A 15,945-nucleotide genomic window follows, 5' to 3' on the forward strand; every position below is an offset into this window, starting at 1 on the left:
TTCTAGAGGTACTGGCTTTGTATCAAACTCTTGTGTCCTTAGGAATTTAAAAGAAACATTCCCAGTATGTATGAGGAACAGCTGTCTATGTACTCAGTGCAACTTTTCAAAATGACTATTTGAACATTTTCTCTAGCAGGGATTACAGAGCAAAGTTACATATGTGTCCGTTCCCCACCCTCCACCTACCCACTGGATTCTTTTTTACAGATCAGTTTTTAAAGCCTTAGTAACTGTAAAAAGATCTAAATTTGTATATCCATTTCCCATTAGACAAAGCTGTCTGAAAATAGAAAAAGAGGAAGAGACTGCAAAATCTACCAAACAAATATGAAGAAACTGTTTTTGAAAGTAATTTAGGGTGCAATTCGATAAAAGTGTGTCTAGTTTGCACGCTTCTGACGTCTGCACAAGACTGTGCAAGCCTGGAAAAACAGAGTTTTATTTTAAATTGTGCACGGGTTTCCCTGCTGGGGAAGCTGGAAAGAAATGTTTTATTTAATCTCATCTTTTGTATTTTATGAGTCTGAGCTGGTGTTAAAAATCCAGAAATCATCATGTTGGTTTTGTAACGTTCGGAACTAAACAGCTCTTCTCTGATTTTGTTCTGAATGTATTGTCTTTCATCATCTTAAAAGTTGTGGTGGGGTTAGCAGTCACAGAGCCAGGCATTAGGCCCTGGTTCCGTTTCTATTGCAGGGTGTAGGCTGGCAATGCTAATACAGTTTTAGAGGCACCAATTCGGCACCCAGCCCATTTAGCTGGACTGGGTAGTGAGGAAATGCACTACAGTGAAGGAAAGCTTTAAACCCCCCTCCCACCCCCCAGGCAAGAATTAAGAGAAAGACAGGAGGGTCCTCAGGCTCACCTGACTCGGCCTCCTGCATGCTGTCTTACAGATATCCACCATGGAGTTGAGCTTCCACCATGTAAAAGTGAGTACCCTCTGCCTTACTTCCAAATCCTCCCCGCTCCCCATACAGTGAAATCACATCTGTCAGGGGGCCACCTACGGTTCTTGAGGTGGGGACAACATCTACCCCTTGGTCCTTCCACATACGTACATTCCCACTGATGATCTAGCTAACAAATGCTCTCTCTCCTTCCCTTAGGAGATGAAGAGCACACTTAGAAAACATGGCACACATAACAGCAGTATGTGGAGGCAATAGGATTGCATGACACACATACAGCAGTAAACTCAGATCCACCTGAATGGGCTTTGAGCTGGAGTTTGGCATTCTCAACCTGGGATTCAGATGTTGGCCCGAGATTGGTGGCACATTACCCTACACCTCTGACAAGGTTAGCAGGATGTTCCAGGTATGTTTATGCTGCACAGCATTGCCATGATCCTTGCCTGAGGGGAAAGACATACATGAAATAAGGAGCCCTGAAAAGAAGAGGACATAGAAGCTGTGAAGTTTAGGAGGACATAAGCATGCTGGACCAGGAAGATAATGGGGGAGCAAGGACACCAGCTAGCATTCCCTGAGCCCCCTGATTCTCAGAGACAGTCTGATAGCCAAGGTGAGTAGGGATAGGTTGATTATTGTGCATATGTATTTGATTAATGGAGGGGTGGGCTAAGCAAATATAGTCTGTGTGATAGACAAATGGGTGTAGGATAGGTTCTTTAACTCCAGTTAGTGCAGAGCAGTAAGGTGGCTCCCCATCTGCTGATGATGGATAGGCATCCTGCCATTCTGTGTTGCTGGTGCACAGAGGGCTCTGGCTATGCAAAAGGTGGAATCATTTGTGGAATGACTGCAGTATTTCAGGGTTCAGCATGGGTTTGTGCCTTACTCCTTTGAAGAGGTAATGAACTGCAGTTGCTGAGGGAAGGGCGTGCCTTAATCAGTCTGCATACCGGTGACTACTAGCACAGAGTTGGGGGTGAGTAATGTAAAACAGAGGGTGTTGCTGTGTCTGGCTTAGCAACTGCCTGGCACTGTCCAGAAAGGATGCTGTAGAATCTGCAAGCATGCTTTCAGCCCCTGCCTTGGACAAAACACTCTGATGTCTGTTCTCACAATGTGAGGGGAGACTGGTAACTTCTATTAATGCTAATGGGACTTGTATGCCAAATATCCCATAGATCAAAAGGAGAATAGACTGCATGAAGATAACAAATGGATGTGCCAGCAACTCCTTGTGTGATGGGGCTTTAAGGACTGCATTTGTCATCATCGTTCCTTTTATAAAACTGAATATATGCAGTTTTTTGTCTTTTGGAGAGAGGTCGCTTTCTTAAAGCTTAAGGGACAACTTGTCCAACAGCTCCCCCAGTAGCTCTCCATTCATTCCATCTTCCAGATCAGAATCACCCTATTTGTTTTCCACCCCTTTCTGGGCTTATTCCAGGCTATGTTGCTTGGCTCCATTCTCAGTTACGCCCACTGATGTCAGTGGATTTGCACTGGTGCAACCATGAGAAGAATTTGGCTCCTCGTCTTTTTTACTCCCTTCCTCATTTGGTCCATTTAACACCAGCCGTTTCCCTGTCTCTTCTCAGAATTTTGCCTTTGTTGGTGTGAGAGTCTTCCACTCTGTAACTCCTGCCTCATGGTACAGCCTTACTGCTTCATTTTCAATCTCAGCTGATACCGGATCTGTTCTCCTGTGCCTCTGCCTCTTCTTCCCTCCCTCCCGCTGCTCTCTGTACAATGTTTTGTGATCCAGTTTGTATGAAAACACTGGATAATAAAAAGTCCTATAGTATTAATTTGGTGCAGCAAATCCAATAGTGTATGTTACTTCATCCTCTAATCTTCTCTTATCTATGATAATGCATAAGTTTAATTTTCATTAACTGCGGGGGGGGGGGGGGGTAGGGGTGGAGAGTGCTTCTTAAGCAGTTACTTCCTGGAGCTAAACTATTATCTTCCTTAAATACAGCTGTTTATATTATGCATAACATAATTCCTGTCATACAAATATATTATAACTCTTTGAAATACTTTGTGCTCTCAATTAGCATAAGTTTCAGTTTAGCTTTTATTAAAAAAAAAATAGTGAAAAAGGCCCAGGGAACAGCACTTTCTATCTCCCCTTAGTAGAACTGGCTCTGAAGTGACCTCTGGCTTTTTGGGATGGAGCCAGCAGTGCTGCAGAGCTGGTACTTTCAACTGTAGGAGAAGAAAGTAAGTGTTAAGGGTAATGGGTGGAGGCAATAGGATTTCACACATCAGTGTCATTACAGATTTAGAGTCTCACTGTTCACATTACAGTAGAGCCTCATCTGAGATCAGGGCCCCATTGTGACAGTCCCTGCCCCAAAGAGCTTACACTCTAAATAGACAAGAGAGAGAAAAGGTGGGAGGAGAAACAGGGACACAAAGAGGTGAAGTGACTTGCCCAAGTCACACAGCAAGTCAGAGCCCAGATCTATGATTCAGTACATTTGCAATTTATACTTAAGAGTTAAGTGCATGTCTTTACAAAACAGGGTGCCATTTCGAGGTGAGATCTAAGGTGGCATGAATTGCACATTGTGAATGGGTATACAGAATAGAGCCCAGGTCTGCTGTGTCCTTTTTCTAGTGTCCTATTCACTGGACCACGCTGCCTCTTTACCAGTCCTGAAGTAATCCTTACTCATATAAGTAGTGCTAATGAAGTCAGTGGGACCAGTTTCTGGAATAAGAATTACTGTATGTGTAAGGTTTTGCAGTGTGAAGCCCTTAGAAGCGGCTTGCTGTCATTTCAGTGACTGTTACTTTTTCTCTAAGGGAGGGCACATGGAATGAATGATGAGGTGACTGAAAGGCACAATGGGGCTCCTTGGGATCACTGAGGGAAGACCCACATTTCATTATAAGAATTCCTCTTCCATGCACCTCAGCTTTCCTGATAACTTATTTAACATGTATATCATGGTAACATCCAGCGGCTACAATCTGGATCAGGGCCCACTGTGCTAAACTCTTTACTAACATATGCAAAGAAACAGGGTTAAATCCTGGCCCCAGTGAAGTCAATTTCAAAAACCCTCTTGACTTCAATGGGGACAGGATTTCACCCATGTCCCTATCTTGAGTTTACAAACTAAGAAGACAAGTGACATATTAAAGGTGCAGAGGAGAGGGATGCAGTCAAATATATACATTTGCTGAACAAGGACTATATAAGAGTTAGGTATTAATATTGTTTATTATTGCTATTTTCAAGGAGTACTTGGTCCTGCCTCAGTGCAGGGGGCTGGATTAGATGACCTCTTGAGGTCCCTTCCAGGCCTATGTTTCTATGATTCTATTATTCTACATGATTTACAATTCTTACAATTATACTGAAGTTAAGTCTACGTCTTTACAAAACGGGTGCCCTTCAGAGGTGATAGGAAAGGTGATGTGAATTGCACGTCATAAGGTTTGGTTTATATCAATTTAGACTCCCTGGGCCAAAGTAATCCCTTGTTTGTCTTAAGTCACTCTGTTGAAGTCAGTTGAATCAAACTAGGGATGACTTTGGCCCAGGGAATCTAATCTGCTGTAAACCACCTGCTGAGGGGCCAGATGAAAAAGGTGCAGTAGGAAAAGTAACTGAGAGGTGTAAGGAGGTGTAAATAAAAAGCTGGTCTTCCGTTGCCTACTTTAACTTGTACCTTTTTTAGGCCCCTCAGTATGTAAGCAACACAAATTCTCTTGCACTCACATACGCTTACAGGTGCTTTTGCAATACCTTCAAATCACCTCTGAATTTGACCTCCCCCGCCCGATGTTGTACATAAACCCATTTATGTGACTCTCTGTGGATGACACAAAGTCAATTTGATTAGTTTACATTGTAGTTGTATAGGGTAGGTCATAGTTAGCTTGCTTTGATTCATGTTTAATTTTAAAATCTACCTTTAACAACTCAAAAGAGTAACACACAGCACTTATAAAGTGCTTCACATCTTAAAAATGCTGCATCAGTATTAACAACTAACGAATTAGCAATGAATTAGCTCAATTGTTTTCATGTATATGGTTTCATAAATAACTTTCTAAAAGGGTTGTGACATACTTGTACCATTATTTTCTATGATAGCTGGAAAAAAAATTCCTGGAAACATATGTTTATTTTTTTCCCTGCTTCTGACCACTCTGTTTGGAAAAACTGCCAAGTTTGACTCTAAACTTGCAAATACAGTAACTTTCTTCTTTGAAAATTTGAGTCTATAACCTCCGGAGCAGTTTTTGGTAGAAAGGATTGTTATGTTACTGACTCTTATGATCAATTTCATTTTCTTAAATTGATTTCATACACAAGGTTAACAGAGAAGGTCCAAACAAATGAATACATGTGCATTTATCTGACAGTATTTCATATACAAATAATGAAAGCAGTACATTATCAATTCTCCTTAGTAAGAAGTATTCTTCATGTTTTTATAAAAAGTACTTAAGAGCTGACTTTGAAGAAAGACTTTGAAAACTTGCCAAACCTTCTTTGTATTTTGAAAGTCCACATCAAGAAAGTAGTAAATAGTAATTGAGTGTAGGAAAAAGGAAACTATTAGTATTGTTTTCTTTTAAAGATAAAAAGAAAAATGCAGTGCAAAACTTCATAATCTCTGAAATGTGTATTTGTTATTTGAATCAATTTAAAACAATTGTCACTATTAACTTCATGTTAGCTTGCCTACTGAACTGTACAAAATAGCTCTGTATCTGCTGGTTTCATGTATGTGAGGTTTTTTTTCCCCCCTCACTCTTTGGAGTTTTACAGTTTTAAATTATTTCCATTAATTGCAGAGTTAAAGCTATGCTAAGACTGTGCTTAAAAAAGTCCAGGATTGTTCAAACCTATATTCATTTTTCTAATTTAAGGACATCTATGCTTGATTTCCATAAACCAACAGTTCTTCAATACTCCTTTCTTGACACCCCATTTTTATTTAACTAAACTAAAATATCCCTACTTTTTGCTTAATTTGTAGACAGATCCTGGGCCAAATTCTTTGCTGGAGTAAATTAGTGCAGCACCTATTCAAGTCACCACTCGATACCAGCAGAAAATGTGGTCATGTGACTTCCCTAGAAGTTATTTTTAATAAACATTTTGATATTTGTTTAGTGTGAAAATGCTCAAATGGAGATCAACTGTGTGCTTGGAAGGAACTACAGTGAACCCTCCCTATATACTGCAAAGGTTACAAGCTATCTCTCATGCTTGCATTGGTTACAGGAATTTATATTGTGTAATTATATGTAATCAAGTGGTTAACTTGTCTTTTATCACTGATAATGCAGGTTGTACTTATGCATATATTAATTGCAATGCCATTAAGCTGTCCCATGTGTGAGGTAGTATTATGAGGAACTGCCTGTTCACTTTAACTTTAAGTTCAATACATGTTCAGCTGAAAAGGAATCTACAGTGTATTTAAACTGTGAGAAACCGACGAGTTCACTGGAATTCTGGGTGTGATGTAATGTATAGCTGCCATTTAAAAATGGAACATTTGCCAACAATTTCCACACGGGTGTTCAGAGATTATTCTGATGGACATGATATAAGAACCAAGAGAGGGAGATGGATAGGTAGACACAGAGGTGCATACAAAACTGATTATAAATGTTGATTTTTTTAATGGGGACCACTGTATTATTCTATATAGAGAAAATATATATTTGTGTATAGAATGAAGGTGGGATTGCATCACAGGTTTTACTGGAATGAGTTTGAGTGACTACATTTCTTAGGAGTTGAAGAAAGATGCTGGATTTTCAGAGTTTGCAAAGACCCTTTCAGGCTTACCAGTGCATCATCTCTTGTCTCCATCTTATTTTCACACATGTTGGCTCCGGACATCTCCTGCTTTTACTATTTTCAAAAAGTTTGTATTTAATTTTATAATACTCAAGAAAACATGACACAGATAAAACTGTGATATACAATATATGAATAGAAATATAATGCAAACATATATGAAAATGCTATCATACTGTCTGTACCTCCATTTGTCCATTGGTAAAATGGATTTAATGATGCATACCTAAAAGGTGAGTTACGAGGCTTAAGTCAGATCATACCTTCCTGCCAAAATATTTGTGGGATGTTGACAAGATGACCAGCAAACTCTGGGGATTATGGGGAGAGGGTTTAACCAAATCTTCCACTCAGTGGAGAGGCTTAGTTGTCCTATGGGTAGGGCAAGAGAATATAGTCTCACAACTCTGTACATCTGTGGGGAAGTGAATGCCTAGTTGTGCAAAGGGGCATTCATTTTACTTTGCTACACTGGCTTCAACTTTGTTGGCAGAGCAATTCCTTTGGGTGTGGCATTGTCATAGGCAATAGGGAGGGATGCAAAGGGAATTAAGGATGCATCCAGTGAGAGCTGTTCTTCCCCATCACCTACTCCCATACCCCAAATCCTGTGCTGGAAGACTCTGAAGTAGAGTAACTTCCTTAGGATCATAGAGCATTTGGGGGATGGTGCCACAGAGCTGGAACTCTTCACACCCCTATACTTCAGTGACAGCTTTATTGGACCATGCTCCTCTATGCTTACAGAAGCAGAGGAGACAATCAAGGCCTTATTTACTTAATGTTTGTAAAGTGCCATGAGACCCTCAGATGCATGTTACCAGCATCTCATTATTATTACTCACTAAAGAAAAAAAAATCTTGCTAATATGAATGTTTCAGTAAAAATACACTGATTTTTCAGATTTTCCTTCTCAGTTTGACAACAAAATTTTTACACTTACAGAAGAAGTGAGATTTTAGAAGGGCCTTCTTCTGATACCCAACACCATGCAGGACACAGGTGATGCAGAATTTCTCCTTTTCTCTTTATGGTGAGGATGTACCCAAATAACTCTGCAAAATCACTAGCATAGAAGCTATGAGTGTCCACCAAAAAGAAAATACATCCTCATATAGGGTGAAATCCTGGTCCTACCCAAGTCAATGAGAGTTTTGCCATGGCTTTCAATGGGGCCAGGATTTCACCCATGATATTTCAGAATTGATGTAGCTCCATGGAGTTGAGTAGGAACATTTTATAAAGTGGTGCTCTTTAAAATTTGATTTTTAAAATTTAAAAATGTAAAAGACAATGGTCCATGGTCATCCCTGGTGAAGCTCCATCAAAAACAGTTGCATTCCATCAGGGATGAATTTGGACCTGTTTGTTTATTTAGAGGTTGTTTAAATGTTCTTTACCCTTCTCAACTACAAAAGTATACTGCTTTATTCCTGACAGTGTTGTAGTTCTTATAGGGAAGCAGAATTTCATCAAGTTAAACTTTTCTGTTTGCAAGGTTAAAAGAGGAGGCAGAAGGCCAGATTCACCTCTGTTATGCCAGTGACATAAAAAAAGTTAGTTTGGCTTTACACTGGTGTAATCAAAGGCAGAATTTGTCTTACAGATTTTTCATACATAAAGTTCACTTTGCTAATTCTCAATATGTAAAGCCACATTTAGAACTGAGCCACGCTTTACCTAGCCATAATGGATTGGAGTGGTGCCTTGTGGATTATCCATATTATCTATGATATCTCCATTCTAAGTGACTACTACTGATTAGTACATAAAATAAATTGCTTTTATTATTTCTTCTACTGCATATCTGACTGTTGTTGCACCACATTCCTAAGCAGACATCCAAATTTACCTTATTAAGCAATGATGCAAATAATACAATCCTAAGTGTGTTTTTGTTTTGTTTTTTGTCATAATGATGACCTCAACTGTGCATTCCTTGTTCACAGAATGAATTAATTTTCAGTGTGCAAGGAATGCTGGTTTGGGCCCTATATCTTTGGGAAATACTATTCTGGAAAGATGCAGTTATCCTATGTGTTGTTATGATAGCGAGTCTGAGTGGAACTCCCTGTCTCTCTGCATTATTCTGTTTTACCTTAGGTCACTGTAGCTGAGTGGTTGATGAAATATGATTTGAAACTGTTCCTTAAAGCCTGCTGCAAGGGGGCCCCACCCCATCCTTCCCTTATTTAAAACATTCCTAAAGCCATTTTCCAATGAAATCCCACTCAAGTGGACTGACTCACATCAGAAGACATTCCAGAAAGAAGAATAATTACACCATTGCTGGAATTGATGTAATGGTGTTTTTCAGGATACTTTAATAGACATGAGTGATGTTTTGGCAGGCAGTTGAAATAACCCTAGATATCTGATTGCATTACTGACTACAACCAAAGGGCATCTCTGGGGAAAGAGCATTACTTGAGGTACTTTCTTCATATTTGTAACTTGCTGTAGTTATCTTTTAACACAACACAGGATTTTTTTTTTTTAAAAGACAGACCTATGGAGAGTTTAATGGAGAAGTAGAACAAAATGTATTTACGAACTGAATTCTAAACATACACAGATTCCAAGAGACAGGCTTATGTAAACATCAACATAATTCTCTGGGTTATGTGCTGTTTAAAATAACATTAAGTTATGGATTTAGCCCAAAAGGTTGTCACTTAACAGCAGCATTTCTTTTGTAATCTGTATGGTTTGGATTTATTGTAATTTTAATTTGATCTTTAAAAGGTAATGGAAATGGTTCTTCCCCCTTCTGTGGAATATTCTGAACATTGCATTCATTGCTCTCAGCTATTTAATTGAACTTTGGTACAATTTAACACTTGTACTTCTCGTATATGTAGTTTTGGGGCTGGATGTTGATTAGCTGTAATGTAGACGAGAGGAGGGTTGGCAGGCAGTAAGGCCCACGACGCCTGCGAAGCTGCACTAGAATGACATGTACTGTGACTCTGCAAGAGAGTAGCACCAGGGCAAGTGAAGAGGCAGGGAATGTGGGGAGCCAGGATAAGCTGGTCAGAAGAGATGACTGCACACAAGTGAGTTAGGGAAGCTAATGGCCTTATTTTCAAGGCTGTAATAAGTTATTTCCCTTCTCCCACTCCTGGAGCAAGAAGGGAGGAACTGTGAGTCAATTCCTTCCCAGGGCTATTTCTGAGGTAGTGCAGCTAAGTGCCACCCGATACTCCAGGCTGTCCCTAAAAGGCCTAATGTTATCCTAATTTATTAAGAATCTGTCTCTCTCTCATAGAAATACGTTTATTCTTTCTCTCTCTCTCTCTGTATGTGTTTTAATACCATACTTATCACTATGGTATTCTTATTATTAAAGGTAGTAAACACACTGGACCAAAGTGTGCCCTTGTTTAACATCTACACCGTCCCACTGAGAGCTCAATCATTGCCTTCACATCTAAGCTATATATTAAAAAAAAAAAATCTGAGCATTGATGTTCCTGTTTTTATTTCTCAAAGCCTAGTCATTTAGCTACTTTCCTCAGGTAAACAGGTCTTTTTCTTGGTCTGGCATGCTGATAAGCCTTCACACTTGGCTGGGCCTGAGGTGCGTTTGTGCAAAGCCAGATTGTTTTAGTTAACATAATCAGTGAACTCACTGTTCTACCTGGATGTCTGGGAGAATTGCCAAGAGATTTCCCAACATTTCAATCAGAGACATAGGCTATAAAGCTGTCAGTTTTCTTGTAGGCCAATTTGCCTTTGCCATGGTTCTAACATTCTATTCATTTATAAAGGAATCAGTCCAGGTCTTTTGGGGTAATATTTTATGCTGGTTTCAATTTGAAGAATGATTCTTTCTTTCTTAAAGATACATTTTAAAAGAGCATTTCCTGACACAGGAAAAAAAATTCACACTATGATTTTGACGCAATAGAAAAAAAGAGAGCTTCCATTATTATTATTATTTATTATTATTTGCAGTGCTTGAGCCTGGCTCTCTTCATATATTGCCCCAATCTCAAGTGGCTCTCTTCTTAAACAAAGAAATTGAGCTATTCAGGTCAAATATTCAAGGATAATATTGGTCTGAGAAGTAATTACAATCAGAGATATGTTAAACTACCTGAAAATAATTCACTTTCACAGTAAAAAATATACCTACAAGTCTATGGGTTGTGGGTCATTGTCATCCACCCTCTTCCCATTTGCTTTAATAAATTTTGGTGAAATAGCTACTACTGAGTACTGAATTTAAAAGATTTGTTTTCCCAAGCATTCCATATTCACCACGTTGTGCCAGATTACATCATGTAACCTCCAACTATGTCATGTCACTTTTTTCAGATGACTTGATGCAGTGGGACGTAGTATCACATCCACTTGACATTTCTTTAATAGTCTTCATGGGAAGTTTTCAATATTTGGTTCCTTGGATATTTTTCAAATGTATCAGCTTGGTATTTTTATGACTTGACCGGGCAATGAAAAGTGTAGATGATTCATATTGTTCAACAATACTTCAAATTGCATTGAACAGATGAAATATGTGATGGAAGTGGAGAAAGAATGTAGAGTACGGAAGCATAGCACTCAGTAAGCCTGCAGGAGAGGTAAGCAGAACCATCAAATATAGTTTGTAGGAGTTCTCCTGCTATTTAATGATTTTGAAGTTTTTTAGGCCTGCAGGTCAACATCCCAAGAAGATGTCGGTGCAACTAAGAAGGAAGATCAAGAACCTGGAAGATAGGGAGAGACAGGTTCTCTGGAAGGGAAAGCTGGAAATGAAGCAGGTTAAGAGCTTCACCTGTCACAGAAAAATTACACTTGCAATAAGGCAGATGTCAAAAGGACAGTATTAGCTTGGAAGACTTCAAAACAGGTGTTTGGAAGAAGGAGGGAATCTCATTCATAACCTAAACTGAAAATATTCAACATAAACAGCAACTTACTTGCATCAAGACTATATCAAGGCTTGACAAGTTCACCTGTCTGGTGCCTCATGCAGCTGATTTATCTGCCTGGACAGGTGGAAAACTGCCTAGACTTATCCGTGAGTAAAGTGGAGTTGTTAGTGCAGTGCCATTGAGGAAGTGCTTTCTCTCACTGCAACAGTCGGAGTATGCATGTTACAGTGCTACAAATTAGCAGACCGCTTTAAAACAGTTCCCAAGCATTGAAATTAGAAATGCTTAATGCAGAATTCATATTTTCTAGCTCAGGCACAACGGGACTCTGGTGAATTTAATTTTTATTGCTTTCATGTTTTAAGTCATTTGTCTTTTGGAAGCAATCATGGGAGCTGCATTACAGCAGGACATATGAAGATTCTTGTTTGCATCTTGTAATCCTGATGATATTAATTCTTTACTACAAGCAAATGCCACCTGGAAAATAAAATTCTGTTCTTCCACTCGTACTCATGTTGCACAATACTCCCACTGAAGTAAATGGATCTCTCTATAGAGTAACAGTCTATTCAATGTGATAAGAGTAGCAGAATCCGCTTCACAGCCATTTGGATTCTGGAGAAAATAGTTTCTATCACAGAATTAAGTGGATACAGAAATATCCAAGGTCATATCCTTAGGTATTAACTGGTGTAGCTCTACTGACTACAATTAAAGTATGTTGATTTATACCAGCTAAGGATCTGGCCCATAAACATTTAAACGAGTGTTGTAATTTTTGGAAAATATCATCAGTCTCAGTAAAGAGTTACGTGATGTTATATTATTTAAAATCGTGTACTAAAACCAATGTTTTTTATAGTTATGTCAATCTTCCCCCATCTAAAATGTGCCAGAATCTACCGTTACCAAAATTTACCATGGTGCCATGTACTGTATGTAAGAAATCAGAGACCATGACTGCCATGCTCATTACTGTTTCATTGCTTGATGATTGGGAAATCTTTTTTCTGTCATTGTCTGATTTTTATATTGTCCGCAACAAGGCAAGGTCTTTGATGTTTTGTAACATTCTTCAGCATCACTAGAAAACAACTTGTTTTCTTAATTTTCAGTGGTTTATAACTGACTATAGAAGATCTTTTGGATTTAACCCCTAGTCACATATAAAATATTAAATATGGCCATTCTGAACCAGTATGGGTTTTAGCCCTGATGTCTCTGGCAAATTCTAATTTGGGTAATTAAATCCTGCCTACATAAATTCCCAATGCAATTTTAATTGGATACAGGATTTTCCATTTCTAGTGCTAAATAATTGTGCAGTATTGATGTATGCTGTTAAACAGCTGATATGTTCTTTTCCAGAGGTCGCTGAATTTCATTGGTAAGTGAAACCACCCCTGTATGTATAAAGACACAAATCTTGAGAAATGCTGGATGGTCTTAGGATCAGGCACAAAGTTTGCCAAATGTTTTTGGCATTGAGATGAATGGTACTGTAGAAGTGTAAAATATCATTTGTTATTTCTAATCAAGTTATTCCAAATCTTCAAAGCTGTAGCCACACTAATGAATCACAAAAAAACAAAATAGATCTTTATACAGTATAACTTATTAGGTGACTACAGGGGTTGGACTGAGTGATCTGAGAGAGAAAGTTAGGCAAACATGGTTGTCCAGATATTGGTAAGGAACTATTATGTCATCCGAACAACCCCCTCCCCCCCCACCGTGGATGGTATTGACTTGGGAAAAAACAACCAAAGTGATAAGGGATTTATACTATTTGTGGAAGCAATACACTTACTTATTTTAAGAGATATAAAACATTGTCTCTTTTGCCCCCTTTGGCTGATGGAAGCGGGGCAGACCTGTTATCAGATAAAATGTATTGCATTATTTGTGGTATCCTGCAGAGATTTTTTCATGATTTTCTGTGGGACCGCAGAGACAACTTGGAGGGAAAATCACTACACTTTTGATACATTTGCCATATTTTTCAGCCGAGGGTGTAGTCCTAGCTGAATGACTTTGTACATAATGGTCACTCACCCGTCATCCTATTTAACAGATTCACTCAACAACATTTAAATGCTGAAGGCATTTAACCAGCCATAGTGAAATCTGTTGTGGATATGTAGCTTTTTATGGGCAACCTTAGTGATCGTGCTAGCCCCAGGTCCTGTGATGGATTCTGTACTCTGACAGTTTTGATGGAAAATGTTTTACAGGGAAAGATGTTTGGCATGGAGTGGCTGCAGTATTAAATGAAGCTCATTGAGTCACCCCTTGCTTGTGTGACGTATCAGATTGTATTAACCTGGCTCCACAAAGGGAAAAAAATCAATATGTATGCAAATTTGACAAAGTTTTAAAAGCTATGTTTAGTCTTTACTGTTACCATGACAAAAGATGTCTCCCCAGCTGTGAGAGGCCTATTTACTAGAAGTTGACCTTGCTCATGTCCGTGGGGTAGATGGATCAGTTGGCTTGCCAGAAGATCAGCAGAAGTAAAACTAGTGTTAATCATTTACTAATGATCGTCTTCTATTTTGAGAGCCGTCACATTTTCTTTTCTCATAAAAAATGATGCTAAATTAATAGGCTACCCAAAACATTTGAAATCTCACAGATTATTTAAACATTTACAATGGACTACATACCATGAGTGACATTCATACCTGTACATAGAGACTGCACACCACTTAAGTCTTCAGAGTATACAGTCAATATTTTCATGAGAATCAATATTTACCTAACATACCAGATTTCAGTCAAGTGGGTTTTTCAAGTTTCTGGATTCCACAATCCTAGAATTTAGAACTATACTGAAGGAGCAGCCATAAAATAATATTAAAAGGTTGCATGGCAGACCCCATCAAGATGTTTCTTCAGGGATAATGTGCCCTAGTTGATATCAAACCCAAAATTTAGTTCATGAGGGTCATTGCTGGCACTAAGAAATATTTAGGAAAGTGATCTTGAAATGTTAGCATCCTCAGAAGTCATTTGAGTTTGGTTGTCCCTTAGCAAGGTTCTCTCAGTCTAGATTTTTTTTCAGATTCTTTTCTGAAGATATAAACAGCGGATTCAATATGATTACAAGGGCCTCAAAATGTATCTGGAAAAAAAAGGATACATAATGTATTTTCACTGAATCAGCCTCAATATTGTCCACATTCGTATCCATCACTCATCAAAGAATTAGTATTATCCTTGAATCCCTATTTTGTAAAGTATGTCTGTAAAGTACTTACTCCGTTTTCACTATCAAAACTGAAAAGAGAACAGGCATAATGTTGGAACTAGAGAGAATAATGATTCTATTAGGTTTGGGATTTCAATTTAACCCTAACAAGGCTAGAGAAGTTTGGCTTAACACAGCAACAGGGTTAGATGCATGATATATTTAGGACACAGCTTCAAAATAGAGGTCTCTCCAGTTGCCTAATTAGACAATGTGTGCGTGTGTAGATATGGGAGTGGAGAGGGGTGTGTCTGTGGGTGGCTGGCTGTGTGAGCTGGTTTTCAGCAGAGTAAAACTAAAAGATGTTAACTGTTAATGGAATTGGTATCTCTTCCATACAAATCTGCTAACTCTGGCATAGGGATGTGGAAACCTGGCACACACTAAAAGTATGAGAGGAATTTTGGATTGGTTTGAAAACAAATGCCTGAGGAGGCTCGTGAAGATCATATGGATGGACAGTAAGGATTTAAACCATTTAGGAGATGAGCAGGTAGAGATAGTAGGCAGAGGTGGTGCAGAATAGGAAACTCCACTAGTCAGGGTAGCAGACTGTTAAGATAAGTAAAGAAGTAGCCCTTCAAGTATGGAAGGGACCATGTCTGTTGGAGAGATTTAGGGCCTGATAAAGCAAAGAACTTACACATACTTAACTTTAAGCATGTACAGAACTTAAGTCCTATTAAAATCTACATAAATATCTGCTTAAAGTTAAGTAGGTGCTTTAATACTTTTCAGATGCAGAATTCGGGCCTCAATGAATCATGACCCAGGTATAAAGCAAACAAAGAAAAGCCACAATAAGAACTGGTGTCACATATAAAGAAGTGGAGAGAGAGCATTCTGAATTTTGAAGGCATCAATAGGAGCTCATGATGATTTAAGGATTATGATAATGATGTGCACCATATATGTGGTTATAGTCACTCTCCGAATTAAAAAAATACTTTAGTCAATGATACTTGTTAATCAGTATCTTATTTACATAAAGAGGTAGAATCAATGGAGAGCCTCCAGAACATTTGAGGAAAATCTGTGGATTTTCTTCTGGAGTT

At 38.7% G+C, this 15,945-nt stretch overlaps 1 long non-coding RNA gene across 1 annotated transcript in view; it reads left to right on the top strand.

Moving 5' to 3' along the window:
* The window catches only part of LOC119567408, a 31,919-nt gene extending 16,324 nt beyond the window's left edge, over positions 1–15,595 (top strand). The window contains exons 7-9 of the long non-coding RNA XR_006284922.1: positions 829–935; positions 1,113–1,530; positions 2,516–15,595. This is a non-coding gene — a long non-coding RNA (uncharacterized LOC119567408). The remainder of the gene's footprint in view (positions 1–828; positions 936–1,112; positions 1,531–2,515) is intronic.
* The last annotated feature ends 350 nt before the right edge of the window (positions 15,596–15,945 follow it).

This window comes from Chelonia mydas, chromosome 11, assembly GCF_015237465.2.
Source record: "Chelonia mydas isolate rCheMyd1 chromosome 11, rCheMyd1.pri.v2, whole genome shotgun sequence".
NCBI classification, from domain to species: domain Eukaryota; kingdom Metazoa; phylum Chordata; order Testudines; family Cheloniidae; genus Chelonia; species Chelonia mydas.